This window comes from Phyllobates terribilis, unplaced genomic scaffold (genome assembly GCF_046119375.1).
Source record: "Phyllobates terribilis strain yellow unplaced genomic scaffold, ASM4611937v1 Scaffold_5__5_contigs__length_657084704, whole genome shotgun sequence".
In the NCBI taxonomy this organism is placed as follows: Eukaryota; Metazoa; Chordata; class Amphibia; order Anura; family Dendrobatidae; genus Phyllobates; species Phyllobates terribilis.
Window position 1 is genome coordinate 506,216,480 of NW_027362765.1, and position 13,404 is coordinate 506,229,883.

The following is a 13,404-nucleotide window of genomic DNA, read 5'->3' on the forward strand; positions in this document are numbered from 1 at the left end:
AGGGCTGTCTCTCCTTTTCTCCATCCTTTCCGTCACCTCCTCCCACACCTTTATTTTCCAGGCACACGGCTGTATGAAGATTTGCATTTTGCAGATACTTTCAAATTAATTTTACTATATAATATACCGGAAAAGGGGAAAATCCAGGAGGAATAAGATAGTGAAAAAAAACCCATTGCGGCACTCCTTGGGTCTTGTTCCCTGTGCGGTGATAATGACCCCACACGGTGACTCTCCAGGTCCGTACAATTACAGCCACGCCAAATAGGTTTTTTTTAAGTGGCAAAAAAAACATTAAAAAGAACTTGGACGTGTCGGAGAGTCACGTGTGTCAATGTGATTTATTGAAGGGAATTTGTAATCTGAGAGCGGCATGATTTAGGGCGGAGAGTCTGATTCCAGTGATGTGTCACCTACTGAGCTGCTTGCTGTCATTTTGATACAATCACAGTTTTCTCTGCTGCAGATCTAGCAGTTCTCTGAATGCTGAGCTCTGTATAACCCTGTCCACACCACTGATTGGCAGCTTTCTTTGTGCACTGCATAGGCAGAAAGCTGCCTATCAGTGATGGGACATGGGTAGACAGATTAGCCTAGCACAGGACACCTCATTGATTTTATTGAAAGTACAGCACACAGCCTAATAAGTGACACATCCCTGGAATCAGGCTCTCTGCCCCTACATCACACTGCTCTCAGATTAAATAGCAAAAACCTGCTGCCAGATTCCCTTTAAGTTTTCCCAAGACCTGCAGCTGTAGGATTTGAGGTATATACAAAGTTTTTCTTGCTTTACATTGTATTGGAGATACAGCACCAAAGAGCTCTAATTTTGGAGTTTTGATTTTTTTGTTCTTTACTAATATAACTAATACGCTTTTTCTTTATTTTTGGATGTTGAAAAGGAGGGTGATTCAACGTTTATTTGTAAAAAAAATTACATTTTACTTTATTTTTTAGTCTCCCTAAAAGCAATTGGTCGTCTGATGTCTTGTACTTTTACACTGCATTACTTGAGTGTTGCAATATATGGCACAGATAACTCCTATAAAGCCCTTTCTTGTATCAGGATGGCGGAATTGGGGGCCTTCAGCATTCCGCCAGCTTCCATGGCAACCCATCAGCGCCCTGTGATTGCATGGGGGAGGGGTGATGGGCAATTTTCCCACATAAATGCCGCTGTCGGACAGGTATACCAGCCAGCACCTGCCCTGTGTGGCTCAGCTCCAGACCTCACTCCATACACTCACACCCCCACATGATGTTTTTGCCAGATCAAGAATAAAAATAAATGAATAAAAATAAATAAATTAAATAAACATATACATACAGTACAGACCAAAAGTTTGGACACACCTCATTTAAAGATTTTTCTGTATTTTCATGACTATGGAAACTGTACATTCACACTGAAGACATCAAAACTATGAATTAACACATGTGGAATTATATACTTAACAAAAAAGTGTGAAACAACTGAAAATATGTCTTATATTCTAGGTTCTTCAAAATAGCCACCTTTTGCTTTGATGACTGCTTTGCACACTCTTGGCATTCTCTTGTTGAGCTTCAACAGGTAGTCACCGGAAATGGTCTTCCAACAATCTTGAAGGAGTTCCCAGAGATGCTTAGCACTTGTTGGCCCTTTTGGCTTCACTCTGCGGTCCAGCTCACCCCAAATCATCTCGATTGAGTTCAGGTCTGGTGACTGTGGAGGCCAGGTCTTCTGGCGTAGCACCCCATTACTCTCATTCTTGGTCAAATAGCCCTTACACAGCCTGGAGGTGTGTTTGGGGTCATTGTCCTGTTGAAAAATAAATGATGGTCCAACTAAACGCAAACCGGATGGAATAGCATGATACTGCAAGATGCTGTGGTAGCCATGCTGGTTCAGTATGCCTTAAATTTTGAATAATTCCCCAACAGTGTCACCAGCAAAGCACCCCGACACCATCACACCTCCTCCTCCATGCTTCACGGTGGGAACCAGGCATGTAGAGTCCATCCGTTCACCTTTTCTGCGTCGCACAAAGACACGGTGGTTGGAACCAAAGATCTCAAATTTGGACTCATCAGACCAAAGCACAGATTTCCACTGGTCTAATGTCCATTCCTTGTTTTCTTTAGCCCAAACTTGTCTCTTCTGCTTGTTGCCTATCCTTAGCAGTGGTTTCCTAGCAGCTATATTACCATGAAGGCCTGCTGCACAAAGTCTCCTCTTAACAGTTGTTGTAGAGATGTGTCTGCTGCTAGAACTCTGTGCGGCATTGACCTGGTCTCTAATCTGAGCTGCTGTTAACCTGCGATTTCTGAGGCTGGTGACTCGGATAAACTTATCCTCAGAAGCAGAGGTGACTCTTGGTCTTCCTTTCCTGGGGCGGTCCTCATGTGAGCCAGTTTCTTTGTAGCGCTTGATGGTTTTTGTAACTGCACTTGGGGACACTTTCAAAGTTTTCCCAATTTTTCGAGCTGACTGACCTTCATTTCTTAAAGTAATGATGGCCACTCGTTTTTCTTTACTTAGCTGCTTTTTTCTTGCCATAATACAAATTCTAACAGTCTATTCAGTAGGACTATCAGCTGTGTATCCACCTGACTTCTGCACAAAACAACTGATGGTCCCAACCCCATTTATAAGGCAAGAAATCCCACTTATTAAACCTGACAGGGCACACCTGTGAAGTGAAAACCATTTCCGGTGACTACCTCTTCAAGCTCATCAAGAGAATGCCAAGAGTGTGCAAAGCAGTCATCAAAGCAAAAGGTGGCTACTTTGAAGAACCTAGAATATAAGACATATTTTCAGTTGTTTCACACTTTTTTGTTAAGTATATAATTCCACATGTGTTAATTCATAGTTTTGATGCCTTCAGTGTGAATGTACAATTTTCAGTCATGAAAATACAGAAAAATCTTTAAATGAGAAGGTGTGTCCAAACTTTTGGTCTGTACTGTATATATTCAAACCCTGTGAACTATTCCACATTTTTTCAAGTTACACCATCAAACTTAAATGTATATTATTGGGATTTTATGTGATATACCAACACAAAGCAGCACGTATTTGTGAAGTGTAAAGGAAATGATACTTGGTTTTCTAATTACTTAAAAAATATATATTTGAAAATCTAAAATACATTTAAGTCTGTGTGTGTAACATGAAAATATGTGGAATAGTTCACAGGGTATGAATACTTTTTCACACATCTGTATATCGCAGGCTACTAGTTAGAAATCTATTACATGATGAGTACTAAGAGTTAATACTTGGATAATAACCTAATAAAAAGTTCTGGCATTCTGATGCAGTGATTTATCGATCCTGCCTCTGTGTAATGAATCTATGATTACAATATGGGCATGTTACCGTAATTAGCGGGCTTTATACGCCTTATACAGTAGTGTTCAAAATAATAGCCCAATATGACTAACCAGATTAATCACTGTTTTTGGTATAAATTATATTACCACATGTCAAACAATTTACTAGTTGGTGCAGTAGATTCTAAGAAAACCAACAGATTCAGCATTCATGATCTGCAGGTTTTTGAGCCTGTGTATTTGAATACTTAATTGAAAGTGGGTGTGTTCAAAATAATAGCAATGTGGAGTTCAATTAGTGAGGTCAATCATTCTGTGAAGAAACAGGTGTGACTCAGATGGCTCTTATTTAAGGGTGAAGACAGCACATGTTGTACATGCATTTCTCCTTGAAAGCCTGAGAAATATGGGTCATTCAAGACATTGTTCAGAAGAACAGCGTACTTGGATTAAAAAGTTGATTGGAGAGGGTAAAACTTATAAAGAAGTGCAGACAATGATCGGCTGTTCAGCTACAATGATCTCCACTGCTTTATAATGGAAAGCAAAACCAGAGAGACGTGGAAGAAGATGGAAGACTACCATTCGAATATATCGAAGAATAGTCAGAATGGCAAAGGCTTAGCCAATGATCAGATCCAGGATGATCAAAGACAGGCTCAAGTTACTTGTGAGTACTGTGACAGTTAAAAGACGCCTGTGTGAAGCTAATCTCTTAGCAAGAAGTCCCCGCAAAGTTCCACTGTTAAAAAAAAGACATGCACTGAAGCGGATACAATTAGACAAAGAACAAATCAACTGGTCTAAAGAGAAATGGAGAAATATTTTGTGGACTGATGAAAGTAAAATTGTTCTTTTTGGGTCCAAGGGCCACAGTTCGTCAGACGACCCCCAAACTCTGCATTCAAGCCACAGTACACTCTGAAGACAGTAAAGCATGGTGGTGCAAGCATCATAATATGGGAATGTTTCTCTTTACTATGGTGCCGGACCTATTTACCGCATATCAGGGATCATGGACCAGTTTGCATATATTAAAATACTTGAACAGGTCATGTTGCCTTACGCTGAAGAGGATATGTCCTTGAAATAGGACAACTGAGGTTATGGAGTGGCCAGCCAAATCCCCAGACCTTAACCCGGTAGAACACTTGTGAGGTGACAGCAAAAATGCAGTTTCTGAGGCAAAGCCAATAAATGCCCAAAAATTGTGGGATGTAGACAAAGCATCTTGTGCTGGAGTAACAGCTGACAGGTGCCAGAAGTTGGTTGACTCTATGCAACATAGATGTGAAGCAGTTCTAAAAAACTGTGGTTATACAACTAAATATTAGGTTAGTGATTCACAGGAATGCTAAATTCTCAAAAAAAAGAGTACATATTATGAGTTTCTAAAGACAAATGCAGACACTGCTATTTTTTAGAACAGCACAATGCTCATTTTTTGTTATTTTCTGTAAAGTAGTTACAAATTATATATATTTCTCTTCATGTTTTGAATTAGAAAACAGTGTGCAATGTTCCCAATGCATGGAAATAAAAACTAGTATAAAGATTTTGTGCTTAACTCATGTTTTATTACTGCTATTATTTTGAACACTACTGTACATTGCAGTTGGTACGTTGGAGTCGTAGATGTAACCTCTGTATAAACGTGTTTTTTTTTATTAGACCAGTAATTAATTGACACATTTGAGATTCTCATTATATTATTCCTAGTACAAGTAAAGTGTTAATTAGTGTGGTAACTAAGGGATTTTTTCTTGCCTTCGGGCAATTGGTATTACATTTTGTCACAGATCCCGGCTGTATCAGTGTAACAAGCACTCCTTTATAATGAATCCTGCAAAGCATGGGAATCGCTTATTAGTTCCCAGGGTACAGGTATAAGACATGGAGGAATGGCGGTGTGAGGGGCCCTAGGCAACTCCTTCCTATCCCTTGTCAAAGCCCTGCATTGGATATTTACCATCTATAGTCAGGATAGGTGAGAAATATCTGATTTTTGGCCCCCTTCTCAATCATCAATAGATATTCTGTGATGAGCTTGAATGGAGCAGCTATAAAGCATATGGTGCAGCTCCATTCAATAGCTAGGAAGCCGATGGAAATAGCAGAGACCTGTACCGCTGTACTCTGAGAATTGTCAGCCCCATAGACATTCAATGAAGTGACGGGGCACATTCTCAACGCCCCATCTAAACCCCTGCTCACCAAGGTCATGGGGGTCTCAGCCAGTGGAGATCTCTGTACTGGGCCACCAGAAATCAGATATTTACCAGCTATCCTGTAGATCTGGGATAAATGTCCACTTTTAGACAACCCGTTTAAATAACAAAACCATGAATCACAGCTCATATTTATTGATTTGAACAACTTCCCTCCCCAGGAAGTAGCAGTATAAGTAAAATAGATGATTTATTAAAAGTAATTTACTAATAGCGAGTAAAATATTGTAGTTAATTTATAGCGGTAGATCACAGTGAACGGCTTTGGTCCATTTACTTTCTTCAAAACTGCCCAATAATCAGTTTCATTGTGATTATACCAAGGGGTATCATTTGCCAGTCGTGGAGAAAGTAAATGGACAACAGCAGCTGACTTTAGTACATAAAAAATGTAAGTTAACAAATGTATAGATTTTGACTATAATCTGAAGTTTTTTTGTTTTTGTTGCAGTCAACATGATTTTCAGGCCACATTCATATGATCGGAGTATGGGTGCAGTAGGTTGAAGTACAGTTGTAGATTCTGGACCGATCACTGGCCTATTCATCCTAAGTGACAGCATCATAGATCTTTATGAATAAAAGCACTGGTAACAGGCTTGTCCGAGCCTTGAGTTAGACTAATGTCGGTCGAACCTGCCAATATCAATGAGTTCAGCGGACAGTCTAATGTGTACGGGGATAACGTGTGACTGATGGTTGGGGAAGATGTTGATCACCCATGTCTGAATTTGAACTGCCAATCACATTGTTCTCCGAGAGACATGCGGCCTGATTTATATGAAAAAAACCTTTCAGTGTGCCTCCATAAGAAATCACTGGTACAAATGGGCACATAAGACAGTTTATGACCCCATATAACACAGACCTTTAATATAGCCGTATGCCTGAGTCCTTAGGGGTGCATCAATAACAACATTCAGATCTTTTTTTGGGGAGGTGGTGGGGGGTTGTTATTCAAAAGAGGAAGTATAGCTTTGCCCTTTTAGGCCTTTTTTGTGCTAATACATATTGTGAAAGAAGCACAAGCCTTCTCTGATGCTGAGTCGTCCTTTATTCAGGGAATATATTCATATGCAGTTTTTCATGCTTTTGGTCACTGTAGTATTTTACAGACGTGACCTGATGTTACATTGTAGTGAACAGGATCTTAGAAAATTCCATCTAGATTATCCTGCTAAAAATTGATTTTTTTAGGGCATGTTGTGGGTATTTTATAGGCTTTATGTGACGATCACAGTTGCATCTCTAGTGGTCACTTCGGGGGGTAGATGCTGCTGCTATTGCCACTTTGGATAACTTTAAAATTGTCTGGTATGTCCTTATTAGTGTTCTTGATGTCTGTCTTCAATGACATTAAGTGTGGTTTACCTCTACATTGATACCGATGACCTATCCATGGCATAGGTTATCAATATCAGATCTGTGGGGGGTGGATTCCTCCCACCTATAAGCTGTTACAATCCCCTGAAGCAGTTGGTTGTAAATTGTTTATGGAGCGGCCCAGTGTTAATGGCCGCTGGTGGGTACTGCCGATCACCTGCTAGTACAGTTAGGTCCATATATATTTGGACAGACACAACATTTTTCTAATTTTGGTTCTAGACATTACCACAATGAATTTTAAACAAAACAATTCAGATGCAGTTGAAATTCAGACTTTCAGCTTTCATTTGAGGGTATCCACATTAAAATTGAATGAAGGGTTTAGGAGTTTCAGCTCCTTAACATGTGCCACCCTGTTTTTAAAGGGACCAAAAGTAATTGGACAGATTAAATAATTGTAAATAAAATGTTCATTTCTAGTACTTGGTTGAAAACCCTTTGTTGGCAATGACTGCCTGAAGTCTTGAACTCATGGACATCACCAGACGCTGTGTTTCCTCCTTTTTGATGCTCGGCCAGGCCTTCACTGCGGTGGTTTTCAGTTGCTGTTTGATTGTGGGCCTTTCTGTCTGAAGTTTAGTCTTTAACAAGTGAAATGCATGCTCAATTGGGTTGAGATCAGGTGACTGACTTGGCCATTCAAGAATATTCCACTTCTTTGCTTTAATAAACTCCTGGGTTGCTTTGGCTTTATGTTTTGGGTCATTGTCCATCTGTAGTATGAAACGACGACCAATCAGTTTGGCTGCATTTGGCTGGATCTGAGCACACAGTATGGCTCTGAATACATCAGAATTCATTTGGCTGCTTCTGTCCTGTGTCACATCATCAATAAACACTAGTGACCCAGTGCCACTGGCAGCCATGCATGCCCAAGCCATCACACTGCCTCCGCTGTGTTTTACAGATGATGTGGTATGCTTTGGATCATGAGCTGTACCACGCCTTCGCCATACTTTTCTCTTTCCATCATTCTGGTAGAGGTTGATCTTGGTTTCATCTGTCCAAAGAATGTTCTTCCAGAACTGTGCTGGCTTTTTTAGATGTTTTTTAGCAAAGTCCAGTCTGGCCTTTTTATTCTTGATGCTTATGAGTGGCTTGCACCGTGCAGTGAACCCTCTGTATTTACTTTCATGCAGTCTTCTCTTTATGGTAGATTTGGATATTGATACGCCTACCTCCTGGAGAGTGTTGTTCACTTGGTTGGCTGTTGTGAAGGGGTTTCTCTTCACCATGGAGATTGTTCTGCGATCATCCACCACTGTTGTCTTCCGTGGGCGCCCAGGTCTTTTTGCATTGATGAGTTCACCAGTGTTATGATCTGCTACAAGCACTAAGGAAAGAAAGGAGATCTGTCCCTACAATAGAGCTAAGCTAGATCCCTATGATGTAACGGGGAACCTGATCCTGCGATCAGACCCGCTAAAGTCCTCGGCTAGTCTGTACGAAGACCTATAGATGCAAGGGAGGGATCCCTACAAGAACTAGGGTCTGGGATAAAGTTGGACACCTCCTAGCAGAAATTGTAGCAGTAAAAGACAAACATACAACATAGAACATAAAGGTCCGAAGACCTAGCTAAACTGACTGAGAAAGGTAACTAAGCACCAGGCTAGCTTAAGAGTAGAAATTACAATGAAGTCCAGCAAGGCCAGGAGGGCGGAGCAGGATTAAATAGGCAAAAAAGGTCATGTGACCAGCAAGATAGAAAAAACCTAACAGGAGAGTTCTAACAACCAGTGCTTTCTTTCTTTCTCAGGATATACCAAACTGTAGATTTTGCCACTCCTAATATTGTAGCAATTTCTCGGATGTTTTTTTTTCTGTTTTTGCAGCTTAAGGATGGCTTGTTTCACCTGCATGGAGAGCTCCTTTGACCGCATGTTTACTTCACAGCAAAACCTTCCAAATGCAAGCACCACACCTCAAATCAACTCCAGTCCTTTTATCTGCTTAATTGAGAATGACATAACGAAGGGATTGCCCACACCTGTCCATGAAATAGCCTTGGAGTCAATTGTCCAATTACTTTTGGTCCCTTTAAAAACAGGGTGGCACATGTTAAGGAGCTGAAACTCCTAAACCCTTCATCCAATTTTAATGTGGATACCCTCAAATGAAAGCTGAAAGTCTGAACTTCAACTGCATCTGAATTGTTTTGTTTAAAATTCATTGTGGTAATGTCTAGAACCAAAATTAGAAAAATGTCTCTGTCAATATATATATGGACCTAACTGTATATGAATAGGAGCTTCATCAGCAGTAACCCGGAGAGTGATAGAGCTGTGGTGTTCCGCTCCGTACACTGCATCATTTGGGGGCCAGGTGACATCCCTCTGCCGATATAATATTGATGTTATCACTATAGGTCATCAATACTGATGTAATGGAAAATCTCTTTAATAAAAAAAAACATAATTTAAAGACCACATGTAATGAAAATCATCATGGTTTCCATAGAAATAAAAGTAATAGAAGTAATAGGTACTAACATGCATATCATTAGTCAGTTCACAGCTAGACAATTGAATTAAAGGGAAACCATCAGTACCATCTATATTCGCATGCTGGACGGGACGTCAATCAAACCTCTGTGGCGAATTACCCGTGAGGACATTGATTAGAACAGTGCCACCAAGTTGACTGGAAGGAGTGCTGCGTGGTGGTTTTAAAAGGCATTTTTTCTAACTCATATTAATTCCCTTTATTATACCAGGTACATGTATCACCATCCAAATATGCCCCTGGTGTAGGTACTGTAATGCAGCGACTTGCTGGCATTACGGTAATGGTCTAGGATGTGTTTTACCTGACCATAAACCTTCCCCCTCAGGTGACTGGTCACATGACTGTGACATCACACAGGTCCTGTATGCACAGTAAAGGTTGGTACACATGACTGGGACAGCACACAGGACCTATACACACAGCTGACTGATCACATGACTGTAACATCAGCAAGGTCCTGTCTGTGTATGTGTGTGTGCTACAGGATATATAAACCCTGGTAATTTGAGACAGGTGGGCGGTGTGTTCGGTGTGAGGCCTGTGCTCCGTGTGTGTGGGACACCGTTTGTGAGAGGCCTAGGGAGGCCGAGAATGAAGCCTGGCAGCCTGGAAGGCCGAGCCTGGATCCGGTGCGTGGATGTCAGTGGCCTTTAAGGGAGAGCCGGCTTGGTGCAGAACCCTGAAAGGCGCAGGCTGGATGTCAAGTGTGGAAGACATACCAGTAGCCTACGAGGGGACGACGGCAAGAGACCCCCACCTGGGAAAGCCACTAAGCCACAGTGGTGGCGGAATAAACGGACTGTAGCAGCCAAAACCCGCTAAAGGTAAAAACGCTGCGTTATATGGACATTTATGTTGTTGCCTAGCTGAGGGCTATAACGGGAGCCAAGTGGACGTATCTGTCGATGGAAAGGCTCCCGAGTGTGATGTGTGTAATATGCCGGTCTGCCACTTGAGAAGCTCCCAGAGGTGATAGGTGTAAACATGCCGGGCGTATACTAAGATGGACTGTGTGATTAGCGGTTTATGATGAAATATTAAACTGCATTGTGAATTATCGGAAGGACATTGCTTATGTGCCTTAATTGACCCGGTGCAGCGAGTAACCCCCAGTATGATGACTAGCGCTGCCTTACATGTGGTTTGAGAATGCGGGCAACGGCAGCCCGGTTGCTAGCGGCAACGACAACCCGGTTGCTAGGGGCAACGGCACAGGACGACGAGGGTGGATAAAGCATCTTGCTGCAACTCGGCGGGGTTGCGAAGATTGTCGTCGCACTCAAATACGGTTGTTTGCTGCAACTCGGCGGGGTTGCGAAGATTGGCATCGCACTCAAACCTGGTTTGCTGTGGCTCAGCGGGGCTCACGAAATTAAAAGCATCTGGCTGCATCTCGGCGGGGTTGCGAAGATTATCGTCGCACTCAAACCTGGTTTGCGGTGGCTCGGCGGGGCCATGAATATTTTTCCGGGAGAGCGGTGAAGTTCTAGTGTGAACAGCGTACCGCGATGGCTGTGAGCAAAGCAGCAGATCTGTCTGGAGCTATTGAGCGGTTGAAGAGCCGGTTGGGACCAGAGCAGGTATTTGGGAAACTTTTACTGGACATGGTGCAGGAACCGCAGGAGCTGTGGGCACCATATGGAATGGCGGCAGTGGACCATTCTATGGACTCTCCGGGGGCGCCAGTGTTGTCCCAGAGTGCCCGGGGAGGTGGTAAGAGATGTTGTGAACTGAGTCCTAAGACTACTGCTGATTTTTTGTGTAAAAATTACCCTGCCAGTGTGGTTGTTAAAAAGGGGGCGAAGTCTAAAAAAGGGGCGGATTTTCACAAGAGTGTGGACTGCAGAAAACTGGAAATTGTTACTGGTTGTGGGTTGGTACCTCCTAAAAATGACAATGTGACCGTTGATAACGGGGTAACTCCAGTAGAAGGGGGTGACGTCAAAGTGGGAGGTGACCTGTTAGTCCACAACACCATGGGGAGTGACACAGACCCCGTAGCTGACTGTGACACTATGAAAGTAAAAAGTGAGTTCGGTCAGGAGGGGCTAGACGAGGGGAGAGAGTCCCCCTCTCGTCGTCGACGGCGCAAGGGCCTCAAAAAGGTTGCTCCGGTAGTACTCCCTGAAAATGAAAATAAAGAGAATATAGTACTGTGTGCCTATGCTTCAAGTGTGGATCCTCCTTTAGAGGTAGAAGAGGAGATGACGTTGCCAGTAGCAACCTCCGGTACGGTACTGAGACTGACGGATCAGGATCCAGCAGCCCTGAAAGGGGAGGCGGCCAGCCATGACCAAGAGCTGGAGCCTATCAGGCCACAGTGTCAGATTGACGTGCAGCAGTTATGTGAAAACCTGGGGATCGTGTCCTCAGACCAGCTGAACTTGGAGTCTGAGCAGCAGAAAATATACCAGGTTATGAGGAACTGGCAGCGAGACATGGAGGGAAGCAACGCGGAAATTAACCATTGGAAGGAAATGTTCTACGGAATTAAGGAGGACCGCCGCAAAATCAAGGAGGAGGTTTTTCAATTACAGATTGACAAAGCGGTGTGTGAAGATGAGTTATGCGAGGTGAAAGATCGCTTCTCCCTGGTACAGTTAGAGCTGTCTGCCCTCAAAGAGGCGCTGCAGCATGAAGTTGCTGGGCGTGAACAAAACCTAGAACGATTGCGCGAACAGTTCAACCAGGAGCTGTGTGACTCCAAGAAGGAGTGTGATGAAAAGTTCGGTATGGAACTGCAACAACTTAAGAGAGATTATGAGGATCTCCTCAAGGTAAAAGAAAAACTAGAGGAGGATAAGGCGGGTGCAGAGCAAGTGCGCCAAGTGGGTGAGACCACTCTGCAAGAGACCCGTGAGGAGAATGATGATCTCCGTGGAAAGACCCTAGGTCTGGAAGCTCAGGTGAAGAAGCTACAGATGTCCTGTGAAACTCTCCAGAGGGCGGAGACGTGCCTTAAAGAAACAGTCAGCAAGATGGAAGCTGAGCGGAAAAAGATGGAGGAGTCCATCGGATAAGCCACAGACCAGGGCCAGGAGTTGGCCACTGGTGATGGGAGGTGTGAAGCAGATACCTCCTCGTGTGATGCGAGCTTGGATGATTCGGTGGAAGTAAGAGCCGAGATCAGGGAGCTCAAGGAATTGTTTCAGGCCCATTTGAAGCAAGAGAGGTCTGAGAGAACTCTACTGTTAAAAGAGCAGTTGAAGCAGGAAGAGCTTCAGAGACGGGCCGCTGAGAGGCGAGTGACGGAACTAGAGGAAGAGGTTTCCGGGCTCAAAAGTCGCCTGACAAAGTATCACTCGGTGAACGAGGCCTCCTTGGAGAAGGAAAAGGGCAAACACGTTGCACTCACTCCCTTATACCATGAGAAGGTGGACCTGAGGAGAGCTAAGAGCATGGTAACAGAAGATAAATATGAAGTGGAAGTGGTCAAGACGAAAATTCGTGAATTTGTAGCTATGAGTCAGCTCAGGGTAAGCATACAGGGGGAAGAAGCTGAAAGTCAGTTGTCCCTGAATTCTGAGCTGGTTGATCGTCTGGAAAATACTGGTGAGACCGAAACGTCTTGGTACAAATGCCTCGTAGATGTACCCCAGGATTTGAGGGAAGAATGCACCCGTGAGTCCGTGCATGAAGAGTTTAAGAAGGCTGTGGGAGCCTGTAAGGTGTACTTGACCTCCGAAGCTAAACAGCTGGTGGTTCTGTCCATGACCGAAGTCACAGTGAAGAGGGTGGCGATCCTAAGTGATATGCATTGGCGATGTATTCGCACGAAGCGGTTTCTCCGGTTGAAGACGGAACAAGCCGTTAGACAACTGGAGCTGATGAGGAAAGCTCACAGTATGCGTGAAGAGGTCATCCGGGTGCCTCATGTTCTGGTGGGAAAGCTCATTGGGAGAAGCGGTCGAGCCATGCAGATGATGGTCAAGAATTCTGGTGTGGTGAAAGTAAGCAGTCC